A 10,999-nucleotide genomic window follows, 5' to 3' on the forward strand; every position below is an offset into this window, starting at 1 on the left:
AGACCCTGCAGACCCTGTAGACCCTGCAGACCCTGTAGACCCTGCAGACCCTGTAGATCCTGTAGATCCTGTAGATGCTGCAGACCCTGTAGACTCTGAAGACCCTTTAGACCCTGTAGGACTCTGTAGATCCTGTCTTAAATACAGGAAAAAAAATGAGTCAATATTCTGGAAGGTGCAGTCCCTCAAACGAAGGACTTCTAGCTAGAACATATAAAGAATTTTAAAAAATCAGATCCCCCCAAAATTCAAAGACTCAATCCAAAAATGGGCATCTGAGATGTGTGCACGCCTCTCAGATGAAGAAATACAAACGGCAAATAAATGCATGGAAAAATGTTCAATAGCACATCGTTTGAGAAATACAAATTAAAACAACACTGAGATTCCATCTCACCCCAGAAAGAACGGCTATCATCAAGAAATCAAACAACAACACATGCTGGAGAGACTGTGGGGAGAAAAGAACCCTTCTCCACTCTTGGTGAGAGTGTACAACTACTGTGGAAATCAGTGTGGAGATTCCTCAAAAAACTAGGCTTAGAAGACCCAGCTATTTCGCCCTTCTGGGTATTTTTCCAGAAGAGTTGAAAACATAATACTACAGCAATATATATGCGCCCAAGTTTATGGCAGCGCAGTTTGTGGTAGCTAGATCTTGGAAACAACCACAATGCTCATCAACTGAGGAATGGATAAAAAAGATGTATTTTTATACAATGGAGTATTACTAAGCTATGAGGATACGCTCAAAGCTTTTATAGGTAAATGGATGCAATTAGAGACTATACTCATAAGTGAAATAAATCAGACCCACATGTATAAACATTGTATTGTCTCCCTAGTGTAAGAACCTGAAAGAGTAAATAAGATCTGAAAGGTACAATAGATATAGTAAGATGGGAAGAAAACTCCTCAAAAGAAATGAACAATTGGGATGAGAAAAAGGGGGAAAAAAGAAGGGAAAGAAAACATGTACATATATGCACAAGATAGCTAGGATGATTGTACTGCTAATTTCTATTGGCTTTTTGAAGGTAGCAGTTAATGCTTAAAATTTTTATTCTGACCAATTTGATATGCTTATATCTGGTAATCTGAGCAACTACCTTGAAGAGAACAATGTGCAAGATAACAATCATTGTTGAATTCCTATCATCTTGGTTTTTGAAAATTTGGCATCATCTCCAATGTTTTATCTATTATTTTTATTGTTTTAAATTTTTTTTGAAAGATAGATTATAGACTACAGAAAGACTTTCCATACATGAAAGGGGAGGAATGGAATGCACACAGGAGTCACTGGCTATGGCAATTCTAAAATCCATCTGGGAAAATATTTTGAGACCTTCATAATGAGGTAGGAATTATTCTCTGATCCTGGTCCCTGAGTGCAGTTCTCTCTCCCAGTGTCCTCCACGGCCCTTGCTTGTGCCTTTTAAGAATTTCTGCCATCTCAGTGTGCCAGCTAATACAGAGATTTATAAATGAACCTTTAGTGGAGATGGAGTGGTGAGTAGCTTTCTCAACCCATTCTCTATTATAAAAGGTTGGAAGCCTAAGAGCCCCTTGAAGTCCTAAACAGTTATTGATCCTGTTAGTCTAGACTCATGGTTCCTCTGAAAATAAAATAGTTTTTTAAAAAATCTTATTGTGTTAACATCTACTTGAATGAAAGAAGTACCATGTGCTAAAAGCTGTACCATACTTAAGAACGAGTTCTCAGATCCATTCCTCTCTTTCCACTTTCCCCTTCTCTACATGATTTGGTGAAAAGCTATATCCTTCAACTCTTTCTCTGAATCCTACCCAGCTAAGTGATGTTGCTAGGCACTAGACTCTTAATTTTACATTTTCCCTGAAGCACTTTAATTCATTCAAGGTTTTAACAATGAATATTAAGCCCATACTTTTAGTTTATCCTTGTCTCAAGCCTGAATTTTATTTATTTTTATTTTTATTTTTTGCGGAAGCAGGGATTGAACTCAGGCCCTTGTGCTTGCCAGGGAAGTGCTTATTCCACTGAGCCATCTCCCTTGCCCCTTTAATTTTAATTTTAAAGACCTTCTCAATTTATCTTTTAATCTTTAGGGTCAAAAAACTCTCTCTCTCTCTCTCTCTCTCTCTCTCTCTCTCTATATATATATATATATATATATATAGTGAATATGCATAAACTCCCAATTTTCTGAATATTTTGTAGACTTTATTTTCTCCCCTGCTTACAAGCAGGGCAATTCTTTTTTAAGAATTATATTTCTTCAAAAATATTGATAAACAAAATGTCAACCAACATATTCCACCAATGTTGTTTTTCTATTCCTCACTATTGAAATTCATTTAGTATATGATTTACCTCCTGAGTTATTATCAACTATAGTTTTATCAAATATTTTCCCCTGCATTAATGAATCACCATCTTTCAAATCACTAATGTCAAATTCGTGCTGCATAACTAAGCCATTCCTTGAATATTAAGGTTCTGTTATTGCTTTTTCCCCAAAGAAAATCAAGTTTCATTGTAATATAAGCTAGTTTGTGTTTCAGTAATGAGTAACCTACAACTCTCACTGGCTTAACACTACAAAGGTTTTTCACTAAGGCAAAATCTTCTGCAAACATGGGCAATAGTCTAAAGCATGTACTCTCCGTATATCAGCCCAGCCCACCACACTACATCAGTCTTAAGCACCTCAGCGAGGAAAAGAGAAAACAAAGAATCAGAAAATTAAGCACCGGCTCTCAAAATGTTCAACCTAAAAATGACCAACATCATTCTCACATTTCAGGGACCATGTTTTACAAACACACCTAAAATAAAGGGTACGAGGTAGTCTGATCTTCCCGTGCTCTTGAGAGGGGAACAGCACTGGAAATACTGAGAGGAAACATTCCTATCTGCCCCGCTGCTGGTTGTGGAATCTTGTCTTTTGCCTTTACTCTTCTGCGGTTGCACTCTATTTCTTTTTTTTTTTTTAATTTTTTTTATTTGTGTGTGTGTGTGTGTGTGTGTGTGGCCAGCTCAGCCCACCAGGGGGCGGGGCTGGCTGGCATGTGGTGCTGGGGGATTGAACCGCGGTCCCTGTGCTTTGCTAAGCTTGTTCTAAGTAGATGCTTTAGACCACTGAGCCATCTTACCAGCCCTCCAATATATTTCAATGCCAGTTTTTCCCACTTAGTATAATTCGTGGCACACTTTATATCTCTGGATTCCCATCGTTGATCATCTCTAAACTGTTCTTAGCCATTATCTCTTCCAGTGTTCTCCTCTTTGACTTTCCATCTAGTATGTTTAAAGGTATCACCCAACCTCTGCGTCTCTTACTCCCTATTTTCACTCTTCATCAAAGCTCTCATCTGTGGCACATTATTGCCTCTAATTCTCAGTCACAGGGGCTTATTTTCACTTTTCATGTCAGTCATTTGGTTGAAATGAATGTGTGGGAAGCCTGAGCACTGTGATACTTTCCTCCTAAGAAGACTGGTATTCACTTCTGCAAGAACAGAAGGTGTTGTCATCTTGAGATGAATATGCTCAGGGTTATGCCTTAATGCAGAAGTCTTGGGATGGAAGTGATACGACCAGAGTGTTTCCGTCTGGAGGGAGGGGTAAAGAGAGGACCCGCGGGACAAACAAAGAACACATCCAGGATGTATACAGCATTGCTTCTCGTAATCAGTCAGCTAGAACTAACAAAAGACAGCATCTAATTGTAGAGGGAGCTGGAGAAAGTAGGGGGAGAAAGTGTCATCTTCATTTGCTAAAATGAAAAGGATAAAGAATACTAGCAACAATTAGCAGCTTCTAGAGACGTGATATTCTCTCATTGCATGAACCATAGCCAACACACAAGGCCCTTGGGAGCTGTGTCCATAGGACAAGGTCCTCCCTCTGCGTAGCTCCAGGTCCCGTGGCCAGGAGGTCCTCCACAGACCAGGACTTATTCTAGGAAGACACACAACATACATCAAAGATAAAAATGTGCCTCCAGCCTGTAATAACTGTATTTTTATGAATTTTTGAAAGACCTTTATAATTTGCTTTTTAAATTATTTGGGTAGGAGTAATTCATGTCATTTACATTGGGTTCAGGTTTCTTAAGAATTAAGGAGTTAAATGCTGTTATTGCTTATAGAAATTTAATTAGAAGTTTCTTTTTTATGTATTTAGTACAGGGTCTACAGGGTCTCACTATACAGATCGGACTCGTAGTGATTCTCCTGTTTTCAGCCTCCCGAGTGCTGGGATTACAGGCAGGCACCACCACGTCCAGGCTCAATCACCATCTCAGTGCACCCCAGGGCGGGGCCAACATGAAATGCCAGGAATAGAACCCTGGCTGCTGTGCTCTGTCTAATCAGGAGCCTTAGTCCAGAACTTTCTTTTTGTATGTTTTGTGATTCTTAATGTTTTTCAGGACTTACTTTGTAGTTTCTTTCTTTTTCTTTTTCTTTCTTTTTTTTTCTTCTCAGTACTGGGGATTGAACTCAGGACCTTGCGCTTGTCAGGCAGGCACTTAATGCCACTGAACTATATTCCTGGCCCAGGACTTACTTTAAAGATCTCTTAAAAGCTCTCATTCCCCAGATACTACACCTATACTTCCAAGAGTATAAAACAATCTGCAGACCTACCTGGAAGGGCAAGACTTTCCCTCCAGAGTGGGTCCAGCTAGCAACTTGCCATGGAACCTGAAGAGTGTGGGCTAGCGAGGCTCTGTATCCTGAGACCTAGACAATAACTAGTACTAATGAAATTAAGAACTAATCACTGCAGAGAATTACAGCAGGGAGGGGTGCTGTCCGTGGTTGGAGATCTGAGATTTCTGAGTCTCATTTGAAGCAGTAAATCATGATCATTCATTTTTTAAAAAAATTATTTATTTCTTTATTTATTTTGTGTGTGTGGCCAGCTCAGCCCACCAGGGGGCGGGTGGGCTGGCATGTGGTGCTGGGGGATTGAACCATGGTCCCTGTGCTTTGCTTAGCTTAGCTTGTTCTAAGTAGGTGCTTTAGACCACTGAGCCATCTCACCAGCCCCGATCATTCATTTTTGAGACACAAATTTCCTTGGCTTCTTTGACATCATATTTCCTGGTTTCCTTCCTCTGTGGCTGGCTGCTGAGGTGGGGAATGCAAGAGGAAGAATATATTAAGGGGACTTGGGGCTGGTTGCTGTTCCAGGCAACACACTGAGACATCCAAGCATCCAGTAGACCACAGGATGTCAGTCTGAAGCTCAGGAGAGGGGGCTATGATGCTTATCAAATTATCTCAACTCTTCTGCATTAGGAGGCTTAGTTGCAAGTAACAGACATCAATTCAACTAAGCAGGAAAGGAGTTTGTTAAAAGATTCTTTAGGTAGTTCACAGAACCATCAGGAGAACCAGAGAATCAAGTTCAGAGTTACGCAGCCAGGAGCAATCCTTGAAGTCATGTGCACAACCAGGCTGCTGAAGAAACTATGACTGGCATCAGGCACCAGGTGCTTTACCTGTACTGCTGCTACTGCTGCCATGGAAACCCCACCTCCTCGTAACTAACTTGTCACAAGAGAGAAGCTTCTGTGGGGGGGGGGGGTTGTGGGGTTTTTGTTTCTCACTATCAGTAGACCTGCCACTCTATCTCTAAGGGACACTGAGAAATCAAGATTCTAGTCTAGTTAGCCCACATGAATAACAAATATTCTTTATATCTCTTACAAATTGCCTCACAGAAATGGCTAGAAATCACTAGCACAGAATGAGTAGAAAGGAGAGCTAGGAACAGGAAACTTGAGGCCACCACAATAGAAAGGCCCTTCTTGAAGTGTTTAGCACCTGAGAGTGGAAGGTGTTCACAGGATGCTTTTCCCCTCCTTCCACCTCAGACTTGTTGCTTGCATTGTGAAGAAAAGCTTATACTCCCACAGTAAGATAGAGAGCTGTAGTGTTCCCTAGAGGGAAAGACTCACCCACCCTGTGTCCTTAACAACAGCAGAATCCAGAATTTAAAAAACATCATGCAGTAGGTTCAATGATCGTCACTGAAAAACACTCTGGAATACAATTGCTGGTAAAGAAATGTACTGGTTTTTATTCTTAAATGTGTAGATCCTTTTAAAATCAGTTATACTTCCCCTTACAATATTCTTCCCTCATATCCCTAGCCACTTTGGACCCAATGGCCACATCTAGAAGAGGTCTATGAGGAACTCAACCTAGATGTCCAAGAAGGGTACATCTTGAGGAATGGGCATATGGCTCAAGAAACAGCACCAACTGATGAGGACGTTCCTCGAAGCAGCTCCATTTGGCCCATGAATCCTTTTCCATGCCCTGATCAGGATACCACTAGCTGTGTCCCACATCTCAAGTTCCATAATTCCTGTGTGGCCTGAGAGCCAGTTATGATCTTTAGGGCTGAGGAGTCTCTGAGAGGTCACTGTTCTCAGCCACCCGCATCCCAACTCTATAGAAAAGGAAACCAAGACTAAGGTCAAACAGCCCATAATTAGCAAAGCCAAAATTGAGGTGTTCAGACTCTCCAATGAGACATATTCCTACCATACATCCTTACCTCCAAGTACGCAACATCTGGCTCCATCTGGAGCAAGCAGGTGATGATGATCTGCCTAAATGGGGAAGACCCGGCAAAAGGGAGTTATGACCCCAGCTAAGCTCAGGTAAGTGATGACTACAGCGGTCCCCAGTCACCACCCTATCAGAATGTTATCAATGGGAGGTATGCACCCCTTCCAGGAGTCCCCTTCTGGTTGAAGCACTGAATCATGAACAAAACCATGTTTTACCATGATCCTGGCCTCCCAACAGTACATGTTCTAGCCAGTGTGAAAATATGCTGATGCATTGCCTACCAGGTAATGTACTTTAGCCAGACTATGATTTGGATATTATAAAGGTCTATCCACCCTCTTAGGCTGATGGAAATGGAGCCAAAGCAAATGGCTACAATGCAGTATGTGTTGAACTGGAAGAAACAGGGCAAAGGCCTCACAGAGACTGCCCCCACCACCCCAGTAGGAGCTCATACACATGCTTGGCAGGAGATGAACTGAGTCAGGGAGGAAAATAGACATGGAGGGTAGGGATCAGAGCAGCTCTGATTCTTTCTGCCTATCCAATTCCCAGAGAGGAGAAACTGCAGACAGCCACACACATGCCCCTTGTCTAGGCTAAGTCTGTGGATCTTAGAGAACTGAGGACAATCCAGTGACACATGGAATCCTGAAAGCAAGTGCAAAGGGTATTTCACAGAGTGAGTGGTGCTTGGGGTGAAATGCTAAGGACAGCTGAAGGCAGTTGAGGACCGAAAAGGATTCCTTTGATTTGGCAACTGGGTGGTCACTGGTGACTTTTATGCAAAATTATAGACATCTGAAGAGTACCTGAAAAAAATCAACAACAAAAAAGACTATTTTTAAACTAAACTTGACTGACATGAAAAAATGGTAAGGGACAATAGACTCTAAAATATTTTATTTTAACCTTAAGAGAGCTTTGGTTGCTTGCAGGCTATGTCAAGATAACTAATGGAGAAGGAGGCTGAAGCTCCCAGGAACTGGAGCAGAGGCATAAGGGAGGGAGTCAAGCTGTGGTGGGCAGACAGCAAGATTCAAGACATAGAAAACTAACCAAGAGCAAGAGGGGTGGAGAGGAGAAAGACGCAGACACAGGTCAATGGCGGGGAGAGAGGTGGGCAAGGAAGCTCTTGTTTTAGGAGCTCTCTTCTGTGAAGTAGACAAGGAAATCAGCCATTTCTGAAAGCAGAGATGAAGGGCACCGATAAGAAAAAAGAGCAACAATACCTTAAAGATTTTTCAATCAATACTGAGCCTGTCAACTATGAATCTGTCTTCCTTAGAAGTAAGGAAGAAGGAGCAGGAAATAGGCCGATGAAGAGAGTGAAGAAGGGTTGATAGTCTCAGCAAAAGATAGAGAGGATGGGGAAGTTCAGGATGCTGATCGGAATTCCTGGTGATGGACCCTGAGCTCAGGCTGGAAAGAGGGAGAAGCTCAGAAGACCAAGAGTTTAGGAGAGAGAGAGATGAGGTTGTGGAAATGGACTAAAGAAGCAGACAATTTCAGCAGTAGTGAGTGTGGCAGCAGAGAAGGAAGCACAGGAGGTGGCCATGGATGACAGGATCAAAGGCTCAGCTCATGAGAGCAGTGGGTGATCCCATGATGTGAGACAGGAACAAACAAGGAGAGGCTTAAGTATAAGGATCCAGGCAAAGACCTGTTGCTAGAAATAGGTACCAGAAGCCAGAGTCTCCTGGGTTGATGGTAGGACTGACTGGAGCAGTCTAGCCTAAGGAGGCTCTGCTCAGCAAAGGGGTTACTACTGTCAGGGTGTGCAGTTAGCTACTGCTAGGACTCAGGCAGGGTCAGCTAACTCACAGTCTGCAGAAGAATGCTTTGCAAGTTCAGTCTGAGTCTGCACTGGATTCTGCATTAAAATCCCTTCTGCATCAACTAAAGGCACACCACTATCCCATTTCTAATCACAGCCAAGAGCCAACTTCTCTTCGAAGGCTCAACATGCTATACCATGAGAACCCAGTATGCACTATATTTCTGTGGCATGACATTGCCAAAAGCTAAAGAGCTTAACTGACTTCAAAATGGGACCACTATGGGAATAAGAATGTCAGATCACCATAAATGGCATCAAAGAACAACTTACTACTTGGTAAGCAGGATTTTTTTTAATTTATATAAAGTTGTGTTATATATTCTGCATGCAGAAACAAAATAAAACAAAGCTATGACTAAAAAATTGGTATTAAGTATTTAGGGAAACCCAGGGAAAAGGTAACACCATGGGATAACCAGTGGGCCAGGGTACCCTTGGAAGGTATCCTTGCTTCCCATCTCCCTTCTCAGGTGCCTAATGGGAGCCATTCAGTGTGGAGTCTCAGACCAGAAAGAACATGGGACTCCACCATATCGCTAAGATCCCCAGGCCCAGCAGCTGACCCTTGAGTCCAACAGGCCACACCCAAACTGGGAGCCTTACTGGGAGAGTAAGGAAGTCAAACTTCTAATCAGGTCTTTCTCTTTCCCATTTGTGGTCTCCAGCTGGTTGTATGGAATCATATCAGTCAAATTTGAGCCTGTCACAGCCTCCCTGAGGCTTTTTAATGCCCAGGAACATGATGCTCACTCAGGGGTAACTGAAATGTGGATCATGAAGGAAAGAGAGCCGAGGACAGGAATTAATGAGGTAAGTACAGAAGGAATCTTGCCAGGCCAACTAGAGAGAAAACTCAACAACTGAAAGGGAAGTGGCCAGAGTCCAAACCAGAAAGTCACATGAACCCCAGAGATTAAGGCCTGACTCCAGAGATCCCCTGAAGACCACTTGCCTGAAGATTACAATGATTACTTGGTTACCCCAAACAAGAAGGCAAAATTAGGGAAACCAATCTACTTAGGAAAGCTTAGCAACTGCTGCTAAAAGAATGGTAAGTCAATGGCAACATTTCTGTGAAGTGCAGATCGGTCAACCTGGATGAGAAGGATGAGAGTAGTGCCATCCAGGAAAGAAGAAATTTTTTCTGATTTTTTTTTAATTGCTCATTTATGAAGGTCTTATAAACGAGAACATCCTTAAGCTGCATCTTTCCATAAAAACAAAGCCATAATCCAAGACTTCCCTGAAACTGGCCATGCTGTGATAGGACCTAGAAAAGCTGTCTGCAGGCCAGGCCACTGAAATGCCTGGCCCATAACTCCCCTGGCAGTATCAGCAATAGGTCTCTTCTCAATCCAATCCTTGCCTGGGAGAAGGCCTGTCCCCCATTTTCTGTCCTTAGCCCACAGGGACCCTGAAGGCGCATTTGCAGTGCGGCCTTGAGCTCCTATTCCCATGTCTTCCAAATGTTTCTTCCTACCTTCTAAGAGAGCTAAAGTCCTGAAATTGCTTCTCACCAAAGGACACTAATTTCTCACCTCTTGTTCTTTTTTTTCTCCACCCTTGACAGCACTTCCCCCAGGAATGCCTAGGCTACTGCTGGTCCCTCTGGCCATCTCCAACCTCCTATATAAAAGGATGCCAGCAAAGTGTGGGCTTTTCCTGGGCTGTGGACAGCCTGCAGGCAGGCAGGTGAGGGCACTTGCTTCTGATCTTTGGCTCTGCTAACTTGGATAGGTGAAGAACAGAATCTCTGAGCAGGAGAGGCCCCAGCAGAGTGAGCTGTTCTGGATCACTCTTGTGCCCAGAGAACTCTGTGCCTGAAGCAGGCAGGGGCTGCTTCCCAGTTTTCCCCAGGAGAACACACAGTCCAGATATCTGAATAGGAATGAGAAAGGGGTGGCCACAGACAAACACAACAATCACTTCTAGGAAGATAGGTTTTGACACCAAAAAAGTGCTATTAGCCCAAAGTAAGGGGCACAGAAGGCAGACTCTGAAGTTGACATCGTAATGCAAGTGAAATCTGAGCCACAAGATGCAGGTGCACACTGCACAGCCACCCAGCTCCGGTGAAAATGCCATTCCATCCAGAGGACTTTCATGGCAGCCACCTAAGCCAACCTCAGGAAAGGAACTATGAAAAACAAATACCCTGGAAACCGTTAGAACCAAATAGGCACCAATCGAGACCTATGGCCTCTAGAAGCCTCCATTATTCTGCCCAGGCAGGCACTCTGTCCCAACAGGACAAGCAATGGTAAACAGTGGCAGTCTTTGGCTGTGCTGGGCCAGGGATCACAGGCCAACCACATGTCCAAACCTCACTCCCTTCTTCTCCCACGTCTGTGCCAGGAGGAGTTCAGATACATACACTGCTCCTGAGCTCTGGCCAATAAAATCTGAGAAAGGTCTGCTTTCCTCAGCAGCAGAATTCACCAAAATGTTAGGTCCTCCAGAGCCCGACCAGGCAGGATATGTAATATGATTACTCTGGCAAGTAAGGAAGACCTCCCTCTTTCCTGTTTATTAATGAAATCTCCTCTGCAGTGGATGCACTGTGACTCCCAAAGAAATGCTGTC

Source organism: Octodon degus, unplaced genomic scaffold, assembly GCF_000260255.1.
Source record: "Octodon degus isolate 3935 unplaced genomic scaffold, OctDeg1.0 scaffold00302, whole genome shotgun sequence".
Lineage (NCBI taxonomy): Eukaryota > Metazoa > Chordata > Mammalia > Rodentia > Octodontidae > Octodon > Octodon degus.